We start from the raw sequence: 25029 nt of genomic DNA on the forward strand, positions 1-25029 counted from the left end.
GTCATATAAATTTTAATTTACAATTTTTCAAGTTCTAGCAAAGCTACTTAACGATATTTCTCATGAATATGTGTAGGAATTCAGCACACTAATTAACAACAAATTAATTAATATAATTAAGATACATAAATTAAAAACATTTCAAAATGCAAATGAAACATGCATAGATTTATCAAACAGAAGATACAAAATAAATAATAAATACACAATAAAACGAAATGTACAGTTAAGATTCAAATATCTTTCACATAAATTTATATACTTATATTTATTGAAATAAGAATATTTAATTGTATTTTATTCAAACACTGCATTCCAAGTTGTTCTCTTTGCAGTATGCAAATGACAGTTGAATTTTGTTATAACGCGATCTGTTACAGAGCGAGTCCGATTATAACGCGACTAAAGCGTGACTCACAATTTTCTTAAATTAAAATTTACTCCTCTTTCTTAATTATAAGAAATGAGAATCCCCCAGCGGCCGAATAGTAAACCTGTTGACCACTGGTAACTTAGCCTTTGTTGGAAAGCTGGAGAACGGGTAAGCTGCATATAAAATTTCGTGGTTTTCCTTCTATATAACAGTCATACGAGTATATCTCCTTCAGAAAATTCTTCACGAAGCATCTCTTGCGTTAGACGGATAGTGCTTTCCTGCTTTAACATTATTCAAATAACCGAACATAAGAAATGCAAAAAATGCGGATTTCTTTTTTAATTTGTTGAAAATTGAGAAGAAATAATGGAACGCAAGAAACTATTTACTAGGCTGGAAAAATTTTAATAAAAAATAAAATATTTTAGACCCTAAACTTGAACTATAAATCTTTCCCCTTTGTAATGTAAATCTTGGGTATATAATAGTGCTTACGCAATGTGAAACTTGCCATTCATTAAGTTGACCGTGGACGAAATGGCAGCTTGAGATTTAAACAATAGATGATCTCTCATTTATTCTCGTCGATTGAATAAATTTATCATGAAATCCGTCGGTCTACTGATTCAACATCATTTATCCCCGTGCAGTGCACTGTGTTTCCAGTTTTATACCAAATTTTAGACGCAATTATTTTTAAAATAGAAAATGTAATTATTAAGTGTTAATAAGTGTGTACATACTATATATATATATATATATATATATATATAGGGTAAGCGAAAAGAACGCCCTGATTATAAATACTTATCACTAACAAACTGTGGAAGATAATGAAATAGTTTAAAATATAAAATCTTAAGGATGTCTACAGGTTTTCTCTTGTTGCTATATATGTTTCTAATGACAGACCTCAAAACTACATTTGATCTCATTCTAAGTTCAATAATTTTACAGTTGCTATGACTGTTGTAGTCTTTTACTGTAATTATTGGAGAACATAAATCTTTTCTTCCCATTAGTAGCTTATCTCTTCAAATAAGTCCATCAGTGTTAAATAGTATTAGCGACTGTTCCGTGATTCTAAGTAAATAGTTAGCATCTTAAAGAGTAATATTAGACTGTAATTGGAAGAAAAACACTAATTGGACAATAAAACAACTTCAGATTGAATTTCATTCAAAATCTCCGTCAATCTAGGATTGCCTTTTTTCCTACGTTAAATTACTGCATTGGACCTTTTCTTTCGATTTTCATGTGTTGACAAGCTTCATACTCTGTTTTTACTTCACATCTGTTAAAACTTGTGTCGCTTTGCTACGCTTAAACACTTGACCATTTCGAGAAATTTTATAGCTTTTAAGTGATAATTTTTTGTGATCCCGCAAAAAATTCGGCTATCATATTTCAACGAAAATATTCATTTTGAACGCTCTCGAATCCAATTGAATATTTTTTAGCATAACATCTGTACATACGGACGGAATAAGTGACTTCTCTTTTCAAAACGAATTGTAAAATGGATTTAAAATGGATTCGGATAAGATTTCTTTCTTGGCGATTGTACGCATGTGCATAACTAAAAAATGAATAGTAGAACGCTGAAATGTTGTATATGAGACATGTAGCTGCGAACCTCCCTTTTTGGTTGCAATCGGCCCCACTAAATGTGTGTGTGTGTATAGATAGATATATCCCTACACTGTTACCCGGCTCGGTGAGCTCAGTATTTTGATTCTTAAATATGTTGGTAAATAGTGTATTTTTTGCTTTAAAAGTAATGTAGTTCTTATGTTCCGGTTAAATGTTTTTATGTCCCTAGTTAATATGCATGCAATAACTGTAGGATCATTAACAATTTAAAATTTTAATTGGTGCTAAGCCTAATGAGGCAGCCATTTATTTGCATTTGAAACTCTTAGTAGAATATTGAATTAAATCAGTTAGTGCACTATCTTAAATGCCTTTTTGCCCAATGGAACTGAAAGTTAACTTTCAATTTTGATCACCGTAAATTTGGTCTTCCTGCCTGCTAACCTAATTGCTTGTTTTGGAGTAAAAACTCTAATTTTAATTGTAATTTTTTATTGCTTTTAACAGCATTTGGCGTTTCAGGTTTTTCTGTATTTTACAATTTAATGGAATTTTTTTTTCTTTTTTTATATATACTCTAGCCTTGCCGCGAAGTGAGAACCGAATTGATTGAATAAGGAAGCATATCTCTAACAAAATTCGAGGAAATAAGTTTACATGAAGTGCAACAAAATATGTCTATAATTTAGCAGGCCTTACAAGGAAGTGTTGAGGTGGCCACATCAGATGATTAATAAAATACTCATTAATATTTATTGCCCCGCTAGTGGCCGAGTAACTACGGCTTTTTTAATTAAAGGTCCGATAATTTATAAAAATTTAAAAAATACATTGCTTTTGCTATAAACGAAGATTTAATTTCATTAAATGATTCTGCTTTAATCACCATGCTAAAAGAAAAAATTCTGATATGTACACCCCATGGCTTCCTCGTACAGAATATTAAATTATACGCATTTTTTCCTACATTTTATTTTAACTTATTTCCTCAAATTTCATTAGAGATATATTTCTCGTTCAATTTATTCAGTTCTCAATTCGCAGCAAGGCAAAAATATATAAAAATTCAAAATATCTTCATTCAAAATTGAAAGATATAGCAAAGCATAAAACACCAAATACAGTTAAAACCATTAAAATTTTTTAAAAAGTAAAAAAACAATTCAAATAAGAGCTTTTACCCAAAAACAAAGCAAGTCGATCAGCGGGCAAGAAAGCAGATTTTTCGGTGAACAAAACTGAAAGTATACTTTGGTCCCACTCGGCAAAAATACACTGAAGGTGCAGAAACTGGCTTAATGCATTATTCTACTAAGTTTCAAATGTAAACAAATATGGCTGCTATGGTAAAAAATTAGACTTAAAAAACTTAAAATCTTTTAAATTACTCAAAAACCTACAGGTATTGCATGCTAGTTAACTAAAAGGATAAAAACCTTAACCGGAAGATAAGAATAACATAATTCAATCATTTTTTAAAGCAATAAATGCACAATTTACCAACATATAAGAATAACTGAAATTCCTCACGGAGCCAAGTAACAAAATGGGTGTATGTACTCGTATGTATATATATGTGTGTGTGTGTGTGTACGTTTGTATAACCAAAAAAGGAGGTGCACAACTACATGTTATAGCAGTCCTACATACAAAATTTCAACATTCTGAGACTACTCATTATTGAGTTATATGATATACACTCATGTCCATAAATTAAGGATCATTCGGAGTCACGCGGAAATCGAACTCTAAAATAAATATATCACCTGTAAAATCACTACACACATCTTCAAGAATCATATGCAAATTTCAGGAAGTAACCAGATGACACCGATGGTACGCCACAATGACGAGAGTGTAAGAGAGTGATATATAAGGAATACAGGCAAAGAAGTAAAATTGTTCGCAGGCGCTTTATAAGCATTTCAGTGCAATAACCGAATAGTTATGACACAAAGGACGCATTTGGATGATTTTTTACGAGGTAGAATTATCGGCCGTCTGGAATATGTCTGGAATTATCGGCTTAACTGGAAGTATCAGACGAACTTGGAATTGCCCAGAGTGTCATCAAGAGTGTAGCTTTGGCAACGATTCCAAGATGATGGTAATGTGAGTAGACGTTACAGCACAGGTCGCCCCAGAGTTACAACGCCGAATAATTACCGGTATTTGGCAGTTACTGCCAAAAGAAACAGGCGAAGCACAGCCACAGACCTGTCTCGTCAGCTCTCTTCAGCCACTGGTACCACAATTTCAAGGCAGACCGTGTACAGACGCTTAGGGCAGATTGGTCTATATGCTCGTAGACCTGTCAGATGCGTTCCACTTACTGCAACTCACTGTGCCTGCGGTTAGCCTGGAGTAGAGAGCATGCATTGTGGACACCGCAACGGTGGGCTTGTGTGATGTTTTCCGACGAGTCCAGGTTTAGCTTGCAGTCTGATTCTCGCCGGACTTTCATATGGAGAGCTCCAGGTACCCGTTACCACCAAGAAAACATCATTGAACGACACCGTTACGGTGGTGCAGGAGTGCTCGTTTGGGGTGGAATTATTCTGGGTTCCACCTGCATGTTCAAATTGGAACCATGACAAGCCAAATCTATCGGGACGTCATTCTGGAACAGCATGTACGTTTGTTTCGGGCGCCATGGGCGCACAATTTGTGTTTATGGATGAGAACGCCCGTCTTCACCGTGCAAACATCGTAAGCGAATGCCTTCAATCGGAGGATATCACCCGTATGGACTGGCCAGCATTCTCACCGAACTTGAATCTAGTAGAGCACGTGTGGGACATGCTTGGCCGACGAGTTGCAGCCCGTCAACCTCCTCCTACATCTCTACCGGAACTTCGGAGAGCATTGCTTTTTGAGTGGTGTAATATCTCCCAAGATCAGATCTATAATTTGATACTCAGCAAGCCTAGGCGTTGTACGAACTGTATTGCATCGTTTGGGAGACATACAATGTGTTAACAATCATACCAACCATGTAATATTGGTTTTTTGGGTTTTTTGTAAATAGGGTTTTTTTTTTTTTTTTTTTTTTTTCAATTTGCTCCAGGGAGAAAAAATCGCTAATGTTTTTAATAATATCAAACATATAGCATCTTTTTTCGCTCTTAACCTTTTGTTTATAAATAAGCTTTACAAATAAGTCAAATTTGTTTTGCTTCTAATTCTTCCTTTGCCTGATTTCGCATTATCCTTAATTTATGGACATGAGTGCACATACGTACGTACAGAAGTGACCAAAAAGTCTCTTATGAATCCATTTTAAATCCTTTCTGCAACCCATTTGAGAAAAAGATTTCTTTATTTTGTCCTTACGTACAGATGTCACCTGAAAACATCATTAAATTGCATTCTATAGCGGTTAAAGTAGATATTTTCTTTGTAATGTGGCACACGAAAATTTTTGCGATTGCAATACTTCCTTTACTTTGTACAAGGAAGTACTAAAGAACAAGGGCCTTTTTAAGAAATTATTTTATCAGAATTTTAGTAAGGCTTCAGCTACAATCTGAAACAAAAGTGAAAACCTTTTAAACAGCAGACGAATGTCGACTTATCACTAAAGAGAGATTAAAGCAGAAATGATTGAGGCATGAAACTGAGACAGAAATGATTCACTATGAGGTTTTTGAAGCTGTTGATAAAGTTGTATGTGCCCAAAAAATCTTGATTAAATGCTCGAGAATTGACCACGTATCGTCCATGTTTTCATTTGCGTTATTATTTAGTTATTTTTAAATTTACTAATGTTTTTGAAGGTTCATTTTAAAGAGATATCTGTTCAAGATCTAAAAAAGCATAATAGCTGACATCGCAATTTTCCCTGTATGCACTGATTTTAATGAGAATGGAAATGGATGATATGGCTTTCGAAAATCCCATGAAGAGACTAGAATAATAAAGAATAAGACATATTAAACTGCTGCATATGGGATCTTAGTATTTCTCGTGGGGTCAACAATAGCCACCATGTTAGTTCATACCTTGGAGTTTCAACTAAGTTCTTTTTTCTTGAAGAACTGTAATCATTGTATAAAATAATTAATTTCACATCATAAAAGAACACAATACGAGATCTGTGAAGTATGCAATTACAGGTGCATTTCACAATACCGTTCACATCACACACTTTCTTCTTTTCAAGAACAAGAAAAATCCTAGCATGCTTTAACGCAAGTAGAAGAAAACGCTTAAAAATGAGTGACAAATGAAATGAGAGAAACGCTATTAATTTAGAGGAAAAAACATTCATGTCATTTTTGGGGATAACCATATAACCTCTTGAACCTTTCCGGAGGACTAGACATCCTGTTCTCGAATTCAAACAACCGTGATTTCTGCGTTTATGGACTTTTGAAAAATTTTGTGTTTATCAGAGAACTATGCGATTTTAACCTAAGGCCAACAGAAATTTACTCCAGAAATGCTTAGTACGACTAATAAATACCACATAAGGAATTAAATATAAGACATAACTCCCACAATTGTTCTACAAGTTCTAATACTTTTGATATACAACTGTAATCTTGTGGTGATTCATTTTCCATTAGTAACGAAAGTTAGAACTACACTCGTGGGCAAAATTTAGAGAATTTCAACATTATGTCAAATTTCGGAAAAACTAATGGCCATACTTTTAATAAAAATATGAAATATACATTTATAAAAATTATATTTAAATATAAACATTATTTTTCAACATTTTTATTTTAAAATTTGAATATACATTTATAACATGAAAAGAGATGTACCGTTCAAAAGTCATTTTATCTGAGCGTGATTATCGGTAAAGCTCGTAGTGGCGAGATATCCAAAATCCACGATGCTATATCGAACTGAAAATGAGTCTAATATGTAGCATGGTGCCGTTTCACAGCTAAACAGGTCACGCGGCGTGACAGCATAGTAGCAAGAAGGCAGTTGAGGGGTCTCCGTGGAAGTCGATAATCACTCCTCCAGAAAGGCAGTTTTTCAACTCTGGGATGATTCTCGAGGGAGGATAGGGAGTTAAAATTGTCCTTTCCAGACATGCTATATAGAGTTAAGGTCAGCAGATCTGGCTAGCCAATTCATGCGGCGAATATCCTCATTTTCCAAGTAATCGTCGATCAACGGAGCCCTGTGTGGACAAGCTTCGTTTTCCTTTAGCAGTAACCCAGGATCAACTGCGCCCCTGAATAGTCGAACATATCTTCTCTGTATACTTCATAGCTGTCAGGGAGCCTTTGTCATAGATATGGAGGAGTTTGCGACAGTCCAGCATAATTTCCTTTCCAAACTATTGCACCTCCACCACCGTAATGATCCTTTTCACTGAATGGCATTATGTTCCAGACTCTGTCCAGATACAGGTACGCTGAGAATCAGTGTCTAGGCTGAATCTTAATTCATCTGTAAAAAATCTCGTCCAAGGTATGTTGTCTGTACCATCATAAACGGGCTCTCTTGTGAGCTACAGTGAACGGGACCTAAACGGTGGGTTTTCTAGCACAGATCCTGATTCATCATTGTGGAGCTTGGTGGACTTTGTCCAGGTCTTCTTGATATGGATCCAGTGTCCTGAAACTATTTCAACAAATCGCAGACGACGCTGAACATTGCATTCAGCTCTGTAGCCACCTTCGCTTGTGATTGGCCTGCCTCTATTCTATCAACAATTCTGTATCTCATTCCATCATCCATACATTCATGGTCACTCATGTTACCCGATACTTTATAAATTTTACCCAACTCCTGCGAGAAACACGGCGAATGTTGTGAAGGAGTTGCGAGCACACAAATCACCTAAAACGCCTCGTGCACTTATACTCCTCCATGTTCACAGCTTGGCAGATACGCACACGTACGCTTAAGTATTCGACTCTGAATATTTGCATAATTCTTCGGCAACATAATTAGTACCTTTGGTTCAATATCCTTCAAAAAATAAAAATAATTTGAAAATTCTCTAAATTTTGCACTCTAGTGTACTTTATTTCTTCACATATTTCTTCTCCGTGATCGCGGCAAACATTTGCTGCGTTTCGTTGGTATCTGTTAATTAAGTCAGTTTATAAATTTCTCTTAAATAATTTAATCATAATTCAATATACATTATTTACATATTACACATCATTAGTTTAATTATAATCACTGTATACATTGTATCAAAAAATGCCTTGAATATAATTTGTTCTCTTTCTACTTCCTTGTCCGAAGTAAAAAGGAAGTATTGTAATCGCGAAAAGTTTCAGGCAGCTTATTTCAACGAAAATATCCATTTTGACCGCTTTCGAATGCAATTTAACGATGTTTTTGCGTGATATGTGTACGTAAGGACAGAATAAAAGACTCTTTTCCTCCAAAACAAATTATAAACCTGCTTTAAAATGAATTCTGAAGAGAATTTTTCGTGGCGTCTGTACGAACGTATGTACGTACGTACGTATCTCGCATAACTCAAAAACGAGTAGACTCATGAACGTTGAAATTTTGTATATAACACTACTATAACATGTAGATGTGCACCTCGTATTTTGGTTGCAATCGGCCGCACCAAACGTATATAAACATATTTATATATATATCCACTCTGCTACCCGGCTCAGTGATCTCTGTTTCTTTAATCTTATATGTTTGTAAATTGTAAATTTTTTGCTTTAAAAATGATTGAATTACGTTGTTTTTATCTTCCGGTTAAGGTTTTTATGCCTTTAGTAAATCTTTGTGCAATATTTTTAGAATTATCAACAATTTTAAAGTTGTTTAAGTGCCGCTAAGCCTTTTTCTTGATGGCGGCCATTGATTGTTTACATTTGAAACAGCAGACTAGTAGATTTGTTGCTAATCTAGAGAAACGTAGCTTCGCAACAACAAGGATAACGCCTTCATTTATTATTGCGAATTAAATCATGCTTAATCCTTTCTGGAATTTTTTCGAGGAAATAAGTGTTTAAGATTTACTTAATTTTTAATAATTTAATTTTAAATAATTATTAATTTAATTTTTAATACGGATATTTTGAGTTTTTATGTATTTTTGCCTTGTTGCGAAGTGAAAACTGAATTAATTGAAGAGAAATACTCAATCGTCTGTGAAAAACTGTTTCTTTTTTGTTTTGTTTGCTTAATTTCTTTTATACATCATTCTAGCTTTATTATAGTATTTGAATAAAACATGTGGCAACGATTAGATAATTCTATTCTTTTAATGATATAAATTTTGTGCATTCTGAGTTATAATATGAACGAAATATAATACTGTTAAGTGAATGTAGTGCCAGAGTGTCGCTATGGTAAACAAATACTAGAGTGAATTTTAAAGAATGCATTTATTCTATTTTGGTTTATGCGCTATCGGTGAAGCAGATTTAATTTAATCCAATAAGTTTAAACGAAATGAAAAAAAAAAAAATTGCGTATAATTTAATATTCCGTACAAGGAAGTCATGTGGTGTACACATCAGATTTTTTTATTAATGTATAACACTCCAGTCATGATACTCATAAACAGTATGGGTGGAGTAAAACCTAAAGTTAAGTATATTTTAATAACAGAAAGTGGTTATAATTTTCCAAAGCTATTCGTTTTTACTGAAATGTAATTCTTTGAAGTTTTGACAACGCTTTATAGAAGGATTAATTGTAAAAGAACAGTGGAAACGGGGCATAATATCGATAAAAATTAATGTTTAAAAAAATGGGTTAGCTAAAAAAAATGGTTCAGCGTAATCTCTCATATTTGAAAGACTCACCAGAAAGGCTCAATCTGAAGTGTTTTCAATTAAACTTTTGTCATCCGTTATCTAAATTAAATCTTTTCCGAAACTATAGATTGGTGTTTTAGATTAAAATATTTTAGAGTAAATAAATTGTTTTACTCGTTATCATATTTTCAAAACTTTTTCGTACTATTTTTACCAAACTTTTTGATGTCGGGGGTGTTATAAACCCAGAATCCTAAAGATATTTTTAAATTTCGCGCTTGAAATGTAAATAGAGTTTCATCAGATAAGTTTCATGCGCGTATTCATAAACGGTTGGCAATGGAAATGGTTCTTCTAATTTAATATTTTTCTTCATTTATAATATCATGTTAAAAAATAAGTATCTTTAATAAATTTTAATTTTTTATTATATTATTTTCAAAAGTTAAATCCTTTTTATCTTTATTACATTGACTATACCATCTATAACAGTGAGATTTCTGTATTAAATTTAACATTAATTTCATAACAGCAGTAAATTTTCTATAACTGACAAAGCACTGTAAATTATTGTCTAAACGGAGGAACATGTAATTTAGTATTATTATTTATTTATGAAAATGCTTCGCTATTTTCTTTTAAAAAACTCATTAGAAACACTTTGCTATGAGCTTCTAAATTGCGACTCTTGACAAAACAAATTCTAAGAGGTCCACTAGATAATTAACGAGAACTAGTATATTTTTGTATGATACCATTTGGTTCATTTATGGCTTCAATGTGCTAATAGTATTACAACATAAATCTGTTAATGATATATTTTATTTATGGTATATCCAATCTAATCATAATATCTGATCAGTTTACACATGAAAAATGGCTTCATTTGCGAAGTATGACTTCATTTGCGAAACTCGAAGGCCCACCAGGTTTTGAATGATTTTGCAGTATATTTTGATTTTATACAAAGAATTCTCCCGCATAATAGCACGTTGATCTAAGCATTCTGTTGTACTTCATATCATTCATAGCAATGACAAACCTCACGTTTCCATGGAGGGACAGACAGAGGCCAGACGTTGTAGTATTAGTAGTCATACGGATAAAAACAGTTGTGAAATATTATTTTACAACCTATTATACCCCTAAGTTCTTATATTTACCACTATCAAATCCTCTGTTCACGACCGATTTAACGCTCTTTCTCACTGCGCCTTATCTCTAAAGCTTGGAGACGGTCTCCTCTGTTTAGAAATATAAACCTTATGCTATTTGGGTTTCGCTCAGCTCTAGATCATATCTTCATTTTTACTTTTAATTCAAATGTCATGCGTCGCTTGCCTTGAATTTATAGTTTTAATGAATTTTTTTAATTTTTTTTCTCACAGAAATGAATGGCAACTGCTTCTTCGTCTCATTGTACACCATTTCAATTTACCAAAAGTTTCATTGCAATGCTGTGCAAAATAAATTTGTATCTGGAATTGTAACGAAGTTTAATTCTTCCGTTTAGAAATAATTAGAAGCTTTAATGATGTCAGTTAAAAAAGGTTTTTGTAGGAGTGGAATGAAATATCGTGGAGACAATGATTATGGGAGTTTGAAAATAAAAATATAAATTGTATGTTTAGGTCTTTGACATATTTCATAGTAATGATAAACCGTTATATATCAAGGCAGATTGCAAGATGGTGTGCTGGATCTCATAAAAGGAACCAGGTGTCGATACATTGATTGAAATAAGCGATTCTTTCGCTTTCTCTGAAGACAGAAAAAAATTCCTTTTATTGCCGGGCGCTATTGGTTGAAGAGGAAATGACGGGTTCTTTTAAAGATAAGACTTCCATGCACATGAATTTAGGGAAAATAATTTTTGTAAAAAAGTGCTTTGTTAACATCAGGAAGGTGGTAGCTATGAAAAACGGTTTGTATGGAGGAAAATAATGTAAAGTATATAAAGAAATAAATTACATAAAACATGTAAATGGAGTGTGGCGTCATTTTATTACTTAAATTATCCTTGGGATTTCTAAGGAAACGAAAGGTAGGTAGTCTATCTACGAAGTTAATATTTTCTTGAGAGGCGTTTGTTGGCGCGATGATGACCAAAATATTTTATCGAATTTTCTTCGGACAAAATAAGAAAAAAATATACGATGCATCATTTTAAATGGTTGCGTGGCTGTAATTGGTTTAAAAAAATGTGATGCGATTTGTCAGGCTATAAAAGGCGATGACATTCTGTGCAACGATTGAAATCCTTTTGAAATCTTGGAAGTGTTTGTTGAATTCACTTTCGAATCTGAAGTAATTTCAACGTATTATTTGCTGTTGTAAGGAGGAGTTGAAGACCCTTGCTTATCAAGGGTTTACTTCAAGCAGGCAAAGTGTTTGTATTCACCCTGGGTGATATTTTCTCCCACAGTTGCAACTTTTTTCAGAATAAAGCAAAATCGGAAATTGTTCCGCCATTATCTTTATCTTTATCTTGAAGCTGCAAGTTAAAGATACTTAATATTTTATGTCTGCGAGAAAATCAAAATCTTGCAATCAAATCGGAAGGATTCCTCTCGTTCTTTCAAAAACTCTACTAAGGCAGTAAACAACTCATGAAAACATCGTAAAATTCTGTCTGTACTCAACAAACGAACTTCCGTATGAAGCAGTAGATCACCATACTGGCAATCTAGTTCATCAGTCAAAGCTCTGAACAAACGTCTCTGAATTGCATGTACTCTTTGTTCAATATTTTTATGACTATTTTCATTACATTGTTTACACTTAAAAACTTTCCACACAGTGACTCCTGGCGTATTTTACAATGGTAAGAAGAAATTTCGGAAAGCAGTTGTCTTTACGACGCAAGTTTATGAATTGCTTCTCCCTGCCTACCATCGTAGGAGCCCCATCAGTTGCTAAGCCTACCAACTTATAGGAATATTTTCAGAATTAATAAGACCTTTAACTGCTAAAAGTAAGTCCTGTCCTACAGTACGTACTGTTAATGATATTATCTTTACCAGTTCCTCTCCTATTTCGAAATTATCCAAAACCATTCTTGAAAAAACTTCCAACTGAGCTGTATCAACTATATCAGTTTATTCGTCAAGTCGCAAGAAGAAATAGCTGCAGAGATCAAATTCAGTTTTGAGGTAACATCAGAACCCATAACCTCAAACCCTTCCCATTACTGTATTTGCAGAAAACTGTACAGATTTAATAGCAGACATTATCTCAGTTTCATTTTTGAAACTATAAAATAATGCAACTGCAGCTTCTAAAAGTGCAGTTTTAATTATTTCACCGTCTTCGCATGGTTTCCTGTTTTGTGCAATAATATTAAAAGCTCGAAATGATGCTGCTTTATTCTTGTTAAATGGTTTTAAAAAGTTTACTGTATAGCATTTAGGTTTTAGCTGCCTTACCTTTCCTTAGAGCAGAATTCAGTGAGAAATCCTTTTCAATCTCTGCGTGAACGGTTTTGAAGTGACGTTCGAAGTTTCCTTTCTTCTCAGCTGATACACTTGTGTACCACAGTAAACAGACATGTTTGTCCTTTAGCTGGGTAAAGAAGTGATCAGTTTCCCAATCCGAATGAAAGTAATAAGTTTTCTGCTTTTTTTGTTTGTTTGTTTGTTTGAACATGCCATTATTAGAACAGACCTAGCTTAGTACCAATGCGTAAATCACATTATCCAAGTTACCAAATGCCTAATACATACACGAAAAACATAACGTGCACAACCTCACCGCATGCACAATCAGCAAAGTGATGAGGTTTACTTCGGCAGTTGCTCGGAAGAAACAAGCAGTTATTGTCGTCAGGTCAATATAGAAATTAAGGTTAGCCAACTGGAGCGTTAACGCGTCTACCGAAAATGTCCCCGCGAGCTACAAGCAGCAGTGCAAACTAGGATTGTGGGCTTCAGAGCTACAAGCAGCTCGCGATCGACGGTTTGGCGATTACTGCTCCATTGCATGCTATTTCTGTTTTGTTGAGCCGTATATTTATTTCTTTAATTTTATTTTTAATACTAATTTAAATGTTTTGGCTAGGATCTGTACCTAGGCAGTCTCGGCCACAGGGTATAAAATCACGAACCTTTCAGAACCCGAGCTTGAGTCGTCTATACGGCTTGACCTCGGGAGATTGGCTAAGTCGTAGAACAGATGTAGCTTGTAATAGTAGTAGATGTAATAATGTAGCTTGGTGTGGGGCGACACCACGGTGTTGGACGGCACCGAGTTTGCTAGGTAATGTCCTGATGTGACGCGCTGCCATCGTAGTGCTGGCGGGAGCATTTAAAAGACCAGTCTAACTTTCAGGTCGATATTTGCCCGGCCATGGCCAAACCTGAGAACCAGGAGTGGTGACCCCGCGCGCCTAGGCGTAACCATGGTTTATGAGGAAAACATAAAAAGTCTGCCACTCTGGATTAGGGCCCCGGGGTGATAGTAAGGAGAACTGCGGTCCTCTGGGGAAATTTAGACTGTGATCCTCCCCCCATCTGATGTGGAGGTGCTCAGAAAGGTCTCGTCAGTGTAGTACCACATGTTAGGTGACGCACGTAATTAATACTTATTTATACTATGGAGAAAGTGACTCAGCGATTTTAAAAATAAAAATGTCAGTTGAGAAACCGTGTTAACTGCTGAAAGTACGGTGAATTTTCACGAAGATGATATCCTGGAAATTGCTGCAGTTTTATCGATGATGCTGAAGTTCGTTAAGAAAACTAGCTCATCTCAAGTATTCAATTTTAATAGAGGAAATCTGACATTTTTACCGTTAACTATCATCTTAAATATTTGTTAGTAAATTCAGAAAAGGCTTTCAGGGAAATAAATTAAGAGCCCCTCGCTGAAATATAAAATAAAATAAAATAAATAAATGTTAACATTGTATTATTTCTCATAAACTTTCTCAAATATTACTTTATAAACTTCCTTAAACCCAAATTATTTTAAAAAAGGTTTTTCTTTTTAATTTGCTTTCAAAACCAGAAAACTACAGCATAGAGAAAAAAATGTTAAATGGCTCTTCGGGAACAATTTTAAAAATGTGACTCGGATGATGACGAAAATAATACTCTGTAAATCTAATTTAATATAGGGAAGAACAATTTCATTATAATAAATTAAATCTCTTTATAACAGAAAGATTTATAAATATTAAAATTTCAAGATAAGGGGAACTGCTCAAATTTATTTATTTAAAGGCTAAAATTCCGTACCACTAGCAAAATGATTGCAGACATAGGATAACCGGAAGATACATTTTCTTGTGTACTGCCAAGCAAATCGTAATGGAACAGCATTACTTTAAAGCTTGTTATGTTCAGATTGAACGACAACGTCTATGACAATTGGTATGATCATTGGTCTTCAACATGAATACCTTAATACCGTACAAAATCATATAATGAAATTATGATTTCAGAAATTATTCCATTATGCTTAAAAAGTAAAAGCACAAATTAAAATATTATAGCCCATTTTCGATCACTACAGACACTGAGTTTTAGTGGGCATAGTAGGCAACGAAAGTGATATTAGAAAGCATTAAATGACTTCACAAAAGGTAAAATGATTGTACAATTCTAGGAAGAAAGCATTCTGATAAGTGGGGTTTACAAGTTCGATATTGCTTCTGGAATCGAATCGCAGGCTTGGACGGCTTTCAGAAAGATATTGTATAGCTATTCGAAGGATTGATGGCAGTCGCCCAGGAATAACAGTGCTCGCTGAGACCATTTTATAAGTTTAGAGAATAAGTGCGTTGCACAACAAAGAATGACAGTTAGTGCAAACTAGGATTGTGGGCTTCAGATATTACGGTTAACTATGGTCAGTTAACTCCATAAGAATAGACTACTTACACAACGACCAGTATTCCATATTCATTAAATAACTGCCAACCGGCATCATCGTTTTTAGCGGTTCAAAAAAGCACAAAGCCTGAATAACAGCGCAGTCAGTAAAATACTGATTACTGATGAGAATAGATTCAGCTTCATTAGTGATTCTGGATGTCAGGTAATTTTTAGATAGAATGGCATCAGATATCATTGAAGATATTTGTCGCTAAGTTCATCCGCGTTTATTATGTTCTACTTAAAATATTTGCAAAAAACAGTTACCTACATACAATTTAACATTCTAAAGTATTATACACTAATCGGACATCCAAATACACAATAATTACATATCAACTAAAAATAGTATAAAATGCACAAGACATATTGACAGATTTCAGTGCATAAGATATAAAACAAATGTACAATAATACATAATAAACAAAAGAATAAGAAAACTGCAAACTAATATTTATATAACTATACTAATGCTGCCACATGGCATCGAAAGCAATATAGGTTATCAAAATATAAATCTACAAAATCTAGCATCCAGAAACAGCTTTACAGTGAGTAATACCTACTCATAAAAACAAAACTGCTGACACACTTTCCTAACATGCAACCTATTCAGAACAGTAGGTAATTTAATGGTGGTCCCTCATCTAGGCGGAACAGAGGCAATCATTTCCTGTCACCATTATCTCGAGGGCTTGCCCGAAGAAATAAACAAGAACATCGCCCGGATGAACAGAAAGAAGAAGAAAAAAACTTTGTGGTTTGAGGGACAGTAGTAATCACAGAAATCAAAAGTCTCCAGACGACTCTTAGTTACATAAAAAGAAAATCGCAATTTCACTTGTAGAGAATACCTGAGCTGAAAGAAAGTGTTGTGTATGTTGTACGGGCTGCTTCTTTAACATACTTCTTTAACATACTCTGTATGGCACTTCTAATGTAATCAATTACGAACACTAGGCCATGGGACTCCAGTAATGTTTAAACTATCAATTTATCGCAGAAAATAAATTCTTTCATTCCGAAAAGTCACAAAACATACAAAATAATTACTGCATTGGGATGAGTGACAGTAATCTTCGCTAACGTAAATAATTACAGGTTTTTAATTCAGGAAATGACAGAGAGAAAAATTTGTTTTTATCTTTCCAGTTATAATATAAAATGTCCTCTAAATACTCAGCGCACTCACTGCATTCAGTACATGAAAAAGAATTTCGAAGATCGGCTACTTAGTTATCGTAACACTCGTTTAACTTCAAGGTAAAGACTTTACTATAAGATAAAGACACACTGTTTCTCGCCGTTGTTTTAGCTTCACCGAAACTTCATCTTTTGATGAAATGACAGCTGCGAAGTTCTTGCTGTGTAGCCTGTTTCTCCGATTTCGACTAGTTTAGCTCCGCAGCTCCGCCGAAATAAAATCTAAGAGCATTTTTAACATCGAAAGGTCAATCAATGCTCGTGGAAAAAGTTGTTTGCCTCTTCGAATTGCTTCAAATTTCACAAATGTACTGAATGCATCACGGATTCGATTTATCACAGATTCGAATCATCACGGATTCAAATGTACTGAATGCATCACGGATTCGTAAAATATTTGCAATTCTTAGGAAACTCTATCCGACTATTAACTCTTTGCTTAGATATCCAGTGAATGGTCAAGTTGAAAATCTACTTAGTTTCACTGCTAAGAAATGCTTATACTGATAGACATTTATAGTATAATATTCTGAAGCTATCTCTTTAACATGCTTTGTAAGACACTTCAAAACTAATCCATCTAATTTGCTATGGTAATATTTTAATTTACATTAAGGAATTAGCTATTTTCAAGCCTATTTGTCCTTAACTTTTTCATTAGTCGTGGAAATAAGTAAATTACATAAACTTGAATCTAGGTAACCGCTAAATTTAAAATAAAACAATTTAATTTCAACCTCACCTTCATCTGACGGATTGCAGAAGCCGAGCCCAATTGCAGTTTGGTCGTCCGATCATTTAAAAAGTCAGCAGCAAGTGAAAAAATATTCATTGGAAGTTCCACTTTTTTGAGAAAATTGAGAATACAAGGCCACCACGCATAGTCGAAGGCGCCCTTAATATCCAAAAAGACCAGAATAGTGTGCAAGTTTTTCTTTCTACCTCTCTGAACAATTTCATTCAAGCATGAAAGAGCGTCTTCAGAACTTCTTTGAGGTGTAAAACCACACTGATTACCAGAAAGAAGGTCTCCATGGCGGAAATAAAAATTCTGTTAATAAAAAGTTTTTCCAAGCACTTACCTAAAGCAGGTAGTAAACTTATACATCTAAGGTTATCTAGGTAAGGAACTCTAGACTCATTTTCTTTAGGAATAAGAATTACTTGAGCATGTTTCCAAACAAGTGGGAAAATGCCAACATTTAGGCAAACGTTGAAAGTTCGGCTGTATTGTACGTGTCTGTTGATAATTGCCGACTAGTTTAAATTAAGGGCCAGCTACGTTAGGTACTTGGGTCTAGCTTCAGCTAAGTCTATTTTAGTTATTATTAGATTAGTTTCTTATTTTCTTATCCTGATTTAAAAGCCCAAGTGGAGGCTTTCCTATAAGGAGAAGGGACCATCTGTTATTATTTCTTTAAGTGAATAAAAGAGTATTTTAACCCTTCTCGAGTCTACGTTGTAAGTGCTTGAACTCAGCGATAATTCGCTGCTTAGTTCACTAGGTTCCTCGACATTTTATCGTGGAAAAAGTTGCGAGGGACATTACATAGGTTTCTACAAATGTTTCTGCGCTGAGCCATATGCCCCGGCAAGAGCTGGTGAATGTTATGTTTTTAGCTTTTTTAAGTTGTAAATCTTGGTTTATTATTTTATTTATTGTTGCTACATATGCATTTAGAGATTTTTCAATTGATTTCTTTGTCGACAGATTTTCTCTTGTTACCAAAGATTTAACTTTATAAGCATAAAAAACAGCACGAACCGTTTGCAAGTACCCGTTTAGATCTTCTTAGAGTCTTCTTTCCATGTAAATGTAATGATAGATTGTTTCTCCCTTTCCAATAAATAATGTTGTATACGTTTCATTTAGTAATTTTAAAAGCATACATTTTATAATGGTTTTAAAATATGGAATAGGAATACTTCTCTTCGGAAAGAGAGAAACCATAACATTCAATCCACAGCTTGTTTACACTCGGCATTTTGCAAAGGAGCAGACGATATTTCTCATTTTAACTAACAAGCTGTTGGTTTATTCCTAAACATTTTCTTTCTTTCAATTCGTTTTCGAAATCGTTCTAAAAATATGTCAACACCTTGAGTAAAATTTCTATAGTTTTCAGACAAGCAGCGAAATTGCGCTTGGTAATTTTCATTTTCCATTCGAACAACGAAATTACACTCTACATTTTGCGTTCTGCTAAAAACAAGTTTCGTAATTTGCAGTTGATCAGCAAAACAACACTCTTAATTCAGTCCTTTATAGCGTAATATAGCATTGACTGGAACACCCGAGAAACGAGCGTACTTGACTGTTGTTTTCTGTCAAAAATCCAACAGAAATGAAACCAGCTTCTGGAGATTCTTTACCTCATAAGCAGCTGAAACTTAATTCTCCAGTCAGTTTATCAGTATTATCAACGGAATAACGCTAAACTCTATTCAATAAGTTGCATTCACCTGGCTTAACTTCATGCAATTTCCGTGGTTTTCTCCAAACATAATGCGAATGTGATTAATCTTCCCTTTGAAAGGTTGTATAAAAACATCCTTGACCTGATAGTAATACTTTTTCATTAATAAATAATCTAATCATAATGCTTCCCGATCAGCGTGCGAGCTCAACAATGGCCGAACAAATTAGATTTTCTAAACTGTGATAGTTAGATTAGGGTTCCATTTCCTGTGTATGGGTCATCTGCATGTTTTGGAGTTTTACCCCTTATGGAAATTTTGAGAATACAGAACAGTTTACTTTAGAATGTTTTTAAGAAGACATCCCTTGCTATAAAAGGATAAATGTCTTGTATTTGGGTTTCTGAACTAAATAACCAATCTCACAGCTCTGCCATGACATACGGTGTACCGCAAATATTTTACACGATGAAGAGTGTAACTAGAAATACTGAGAATTACATGATATTTTGTTTTGCATATTATGGCATGAAAAGGGCTCTCTATAAAATCATGTAGTATATTTCTTAGAATAACTGATTTAAAGTTTCAGCACACTTCTACAGTTTATGGTAATTAACCCATTTTATCATGATTGGATCTATGTCACAACTTCTCTTTTTCGTTAGCCCTCGCAAGGATGCAAATGAGTTACGACTATCGAAGGCGGGAATTGAGAAGTTTTAGAGCTTTTGGTATTATTAGGTGTATTTTTACTCGCCCAGCTAAGTTAGTGTTCCAGCATTAGACATTTTGATAGCCGAAGTTTGATTGCGCAGTTATAATTTAGAATCAATGCTTAGTTGTGCCAGTTATTTTATTATCGTTTCAGGCTCTGAAATCATTCAAGTTTTCGAATTAAGTTTCTGTTATTTCCTACTTGCAAGTGGCGGAGTTTAATTTATACGCACAAGTTGCGCACTAGTAGTGGTGAGCCACTGGGTTAGTTTCTGACCTCGGTACGAACTAAACAAGATCTTATGCGATTGTTAATTTCAAGCTTTAAACAAAAAGCTTATTTAAAATCTTTTAGGACTTTGTATTACTTTCACAGATGAAATAATAATTCGCTTATCAACCTCAGTAGGATTTTAAAGAACTTAAGTTATTAGTGCCCTACAGACTTAAATGTTTAGATTCAAGTATGCAGTAAAAATTTATTGTCTTCGGTAAGAAGCTCGAAGCAGTTTGGGAGAAAAATAACTCTTTAATTGTTTTCAATATGGCAAATTATCCTGCTTTCTTTGCATTCAAAGTTTTTAAAACCAGATTCCTCACAATAAAAAAGAACGCCTTCATAAGTTGATTACAGGGCACATAAACGTGTTTCACCTCATCTGACGCATGAACATACACGCACAAACATGGCTAATCAAATGCTTCACTTCATTCTTTGTTTGGGAGACAAGATGAATATTCTCTTTCTTTAGTTCATTTCCTGCGAACAGCTGCCACTAAACCAGACTTCAGCGATAAAAATGAACTGTTAGACAATCAAGTGACTCTAAAATAGTAATATAATTTGTACACTCTTTACTAACATCATTTTGCCTTCATGCGGAATGTTGATATGCCTCAATTATAAACAGTAACGCAATAAAATTTTTACATCCGTTTGAAGTTCCATACTTGAGAGAATCACTTAACTTCTGCAATAACAAAACAGTAAGTGACATACAAATAGTTAATTTACTGGTGCATCCTCTAAAAATGGTTTCTGGGTTGATCTATCAACCGTACAATTGCGCATCGTCTAACAGTGCTCAGCATACTACGCACAGATAGTACATAAATTTCATGAGCTTAAATCTCTACATATATTAAAAGAAACTTTCGTTCGTGCTGCGCGTAAGCATACCCAGGGCTACGAAATTTGGTATATAGGTGCATCTGGACAAGAGTCAGTGCACCTCGAAGCGAGTTTTTCAAAATTCGAATCAGATTTTTTTTATTTCATCTTTTCAATTTTATCGCATCATTTTGAATAGTTTCATTCTTTTAGAAATGTGGTTTTGGCAACAGTTTTTCACTCATTTGTATACTGGACTGCTGAACCGTTGAAAATCAGCACTGTTACCACTTGGAAAAATGAGGGCAATAATTCTGTGTAGTTTTTAAATTTAATGTTTCTCTTGCATACTGGACGTTTGTTGAGAGAAGTCAACGGGAAGTTGGTTAATTTATTTATTAGGATAAGGGGTTTTTTATGATGAAGTTGTTCTGATGAGTAAAATTCTGCGCAGTTTTAAAATTTAATGTTTGCTGTTCCCTTCAGGCATTTTTCCGGTACATTTAAAAGCCAGACAAAGGCTGGCAGCGTAGCTGCTAGTATAATAATAAAGTGCACCAAAACAAAATATTATCAACCTCATTATTATTCAAATTTCAAAATTACTGTGTCACAAGATCATAGATGACTAATCAAATTCCTTGAAAATGTTGACTTTTCTGTTATAGATGAGATCAAAGGTGTTATTGTTTGCTGAAAAGTTTGATTACTGCGTCACAAGATCATAGATACTTAGGAAAATTTGTCAAAAATATCGAAAATTAAGCTGAAAAGCTAGAGAATCACTGATAAATCTTAACGGAATTTTATTTTCGTTGCATTATTTTCTTACTCTTTTTACATTAGCGCAACTGACTTCCGTGTGTTAATGTATGTTATTCGAAGGCTGCATAGCATAGAGATAATTGTTATAAATATAAGCATGGAACGAAAGCTATACCTTCTTAATATACACTGAAAATTTCTACAAAATGCAAATATAAATCTAAATTTATACACATGCATCGGAGATTCTTTCATATCCTAGTGCATTTTAACAAAGATGCAGAAAAATCGTCTTTGCATACCAAAACAGTTGCTGATCCATTTTCTGAAGCAAATATTGCGTGACTTTACGAGAGAAAATATTCAAAAGCAAACTTCGGAAACATTCAATCCTTTTTGGCATCGAAACAAATTGCTGAGGAAAAGCAGCTTTCCGCAAAAAATTCCAAATATACCAAACCTCAAATATTTTAAAATAATGAAGCGAATTCAAGAAGTAAACAAAAGCAAGCATTCATTAAATCCATTCTTCCTTATTTATTCTATCTCCTAACATTTTTTATTGTTGTTATTACTTTTACTTTCTAAGAAATGCTTTATGTATTTTTACCGTTACGCACAAATAGATTTTGAATTTAATAAGCATTCAATGCTCGATCCAATCAAAATTAGTTTTGAGTAGCTTTCCATCGGGTTTATATTCTCTTGAAAAGAAGGAGAATTTGTGAATTTTCTTCGCTGCCTTGTGGCCTCTGGGCAGAAACACCCACTCGAATGGAGAATAATTTAAAACCGAGAATTGTAATGAAGAGGCACAGGTATATTCTCTTTCGCTTTGGGCAATCTCAGATAGTTTAGTGCGCTTTATTGAATTTTGGTTACCGTTTCATCGAGGACTTGGGATGAATTTAAGCTCACAATTCAGCTATCTCTCCCCTAATAATAAAGATGAACTTTGTTTTTCAGAAGCAATTAAATGTTTTCCCCTTGGGTGCTCCAAATTGGCGGTTTTGCCAGAACAAACATTACTTAATTCGAGAAATCTTGGAGTACAATTATGTCATTCAAGTCGAAAGAAAAATCATATTTATTACTGAATTATTCGCATAGAGGTTTCTTATGCTTTATCAAATGTTTAAAGAATTTTATCCAAGAAATGTGTTTTAATTCCTATATGAACTAAATTCATTTCCACCTATCTCATTTATTTAGTACTTTTGCGGTTTCTTTCTATGAAATCAAGTCACTTACCTTTGGGCCCACCAGCGGCTAAGCACTGGCTAAACGAAATAATACTGATAGTTCGACTCGGGTTCAAACCACAGCAAATGGGCTTACTACAAGAGAGGTTTTGTGGTTTTTCCCCATATGTTATGTAAACGTAATCCGGTTGCCCTTAAAACGTTTTCCATGAATGTGCGCCTCACCTTATTCAAATACTTGTCGAGTGCTTTGCCATAATCAAAATAATGCAATCCTTTTTCCTCTTGAGTCAATTTACTGAGAGACTAAGATGTCGGTACTCTGGCTTCAAACTTGCATAGATGAATACATACGAGACAGAAGACGTCAAGGTATTATATAAGAAATAACTGTTGAAAATTAAGATAAAGTTGACTCAAAACAAACAGTTGCTCAGATCTGCAAAAGCTGTTTTAATTTTACTAATAATTAAGTTTATTTAAATTCACTCCGCCCAATTTTATTTTCTTCCCGATTTAAATCTGCAGAAAGAATATGAAAAAGTCCTGAAAATCTTTTAAACATTATGACAGCTTACTACGTACGCTAATATTCGTTAAGTCATGCTACTTGATATGTTTTGCAAATGCCTAATACCCAAATGGAATGAATAACTGCGTCAATTATTTAGTTCATAAAGTAATTTTTAGAGCTCCCATTTATTAAATTTTAAAACAGAGGAAGATTTCTTGTGTTATAAATATTTTCCTTTCAGTAAAATTAACATTCCATTTAGACTTAAAATAGCAGCTGTTTTGTAACTGCTTTGTCTCTATCGTGCCGAACTGGTTTAAATATTTACGTTCATCTGATTTGGCATTTTTTAAGATTGAGTCCCCCTGAATAGCGACTAGCAAGTTCATTGTGAGCTTAATAAATTGGAGTAAAGTAGATGTAATTTAGCATTTAGCTTACCTATTATTAAAAGGAAAAGCTCTAGAAAAAAACTTAAAGCTAATCTTTTACATTTTAGCTCAGTAATCTGTTAATAACTAGTAGCAGTTTTAGAGTAGTAAGTATTTAGTTTAGTAATCTGATAAAGTACACAAACCATTCTTTGCTCAGCTTTTTGCTTTTGTAAATTTATTTTCGGCCTTATTTTTGCAATTTTTAATAAAAGTACCTTGTTAATAAAGCCTAAAGTGTAATGAATTTCCTTCTGACAGTATAATTATAATCTTCACATAGAGCGTGCGAGCGTTTTTGCCTAGCAACTGGAAAGTTAAGTTTAACACTTTCAAAGAGTCATTAACTAGTATGTTAGTAATATGAAACGTCCGAATGGCATTAAGAAATATCGAGATTTTTTTAAAAATAGGAATATGTATTTGTACATATAAAACGAGCAACAAATATCTTGTTGAAAATATTTTTGCCATCCAAAATTACCAAACTGTTATTAAGAATTCTATATTGTTCCTAAATAACTCCGCTTTTATACGATAAGTAAGTACTGTTACAGTTTCGGAAATAAATGAAAGATCTTATACCCCAGGCTTTACAACAGCTTCTCTTATTTTTCCAGTGCTCGATTTTCTTCCCAAAGTGAAAACAAGACTCTTTCTTCTTTTCAATGTTAATAAATCTTACAAGGTTACCCGTACTTCCTCGTTACTGTTCAGCGTAATGCACTGAAGTCATTCCATCGCCTCACTTCGTGCTGGACGGACGATTTGAAGATGGATAGCGGCCAAATGATTTCAGGGGACAGCACTAAATCCAAAGGACTCAGCATTATGCCGACTATTAACTTAAGTATGCAGACAAAAACACGCATTTGCAAATGGGCCATCATCATCTTCACTGGGCTTAATGAAAACCATTTTCTTTTTTCACGTCTGAATTGAAATCCTTTTCATGAAATGGTTTAAGATTGGCACATCTAAAGGAAGGATGAAAATAAAGACGTGAAACGGAAAATCATGATGTAAATTGTCTGCGAAATATTATTATTAGCAGGAAAAAATATGGATAGCCAAGATTTAAAAAATAAAATTAAAGCACTGAGGTCTATTTCTGGGCACGTTT

Source organism: Stegodyphus dumicola, chromosome 1 (assembly GCF_044657685.1).
Source record: "Stegodyphus dumicola isolate Sdum_Otavi_A_Nest chromosome 1, ASM4465768v1".
In the NCBI taxonomy this organism is placed as follows: Eukaryota; Metazoa; Arthropoda; class Arachnida; order Araneae; family Eresidae; genus Stegodyphus; species Stegodyphus dumicola.